A 491-nucleotide genomic window follows, 5' to 3' on the forward strand; every position below is an offset into this window, starting at 1 on the left:
GAAGGGACGGGAGGCCTGGATGGGAAGGGAGCGCAGGGGCCCCTCGCGGTTCGGGGCCGCGGGCGGATCCCCAGAACAAGTGCAGGCCGCCCGGGCTCCGAGGCGGGCGAGCCCCGAGGGGCGCGGGGCGCAGGCGGCGCAGACAAAGAAACCGGCGCTAGCGCCGGCCCCACCATCTCCCTCCTTCCCCCGCGCCTCCTAGACTCAGGAAAAAGAGGGAAATCTGAGGGCCAAAGGGGATGCTCTTCTCCTAGTGCTCCTCCAGACAGCTGGGCGGGAGGTTGCCTCTCTCCGAGAGTTCTCTGTCTCTTACTGTAGATTGGCGGGCCCCGAGACCCCGACAGCTCCCCCCGGCTCCCCCCGGCTCCCCCCCTCCTCCGGCTCCCGCCCCTCCGCGTCCCTTCCGGGTGGGAACTGGGCTGAAGCGCTGGGGCCCCGGGAGGCGTACGCCCCGCGCGGCGCGAGGTGCGGGCAATCGAGCCGGAGAGGGC

This window comes from Suricata suricatta, chromosome 2 (assembly GCF_006229205.1).
Source record: "Suricata suricatta isolate VVHF042 chromosome 2, meerkat_22Aug2017_6uvM2_HiC, whole genome shotgun sequence".
NCBI classification, from domain to species: domain Eukaryota; kingdom Metazoa; phylum Chordata; class Mammalia; order Carnivora; family Herpestidae; genus Suricata; species Suricata suricatta.